Source organism: Eimeria mitis, genomic scaffold, assembly GCF_000499745.2.
Source record: "Eimeria mitis Houghton genomic scaffold, Emh_scaff3995, whole genome shotgun sequence".
Classification (NCBI taxonomy): domain Eukaryota; phylum Apicomplexa; class Conoidasida; order Eucoccidiorida; family Eimeriidae; genus Eimeria; species Eimeria mitis.
Window position 1 is genome coordinate 2,297 of NW_013572329.1, and position 270 is coordinate 2,566.

At 59.6% G+C, this 270-nt stretch overlaps 1 protein-coding gene across 1 annotated transcript in view; it reads left to right on the top strand.

The window, feature by feature from the left end:
• EMH_0071450 (uncharacterized protein) overlaps positions 1-270 on the top strand; it is a gene marked incomplete at both ends in the record, with an annotated part of 3,807 nt that overhangs the window by 1,877 nt on the left and 1,660 nt on the right. The gene's annotated exons all lie outside the window — the stretch shown is intronic.

Consider the following 270-nt stretch of genomic DNA (forward strand, 5'->3'; position numbering starts at 1 on the left):
ACCTCTGCGTGTTTCGTGGCTGCATGCATCGATAACCCTCGCGGTGTCTGCTGATAATATTTTGCTGCTGCTGCATCTGCTGCTGCTGCAGCCGCTGCTGCTGCAGCCGCTGCTGCTGCAGCACCAGGGCACACTCAGTAGAGCTAGTGCTGCTTCTCCTGCTGCTGCTGCTGCTGCTGCTGCTGCAGCAGCAGCAGCAGCAACCTGTAGCTGCAGCAGTAGACGGGGTCGTTGGCATTGCTTGCTGCAGCTGCAGCAACCAACTCTGCC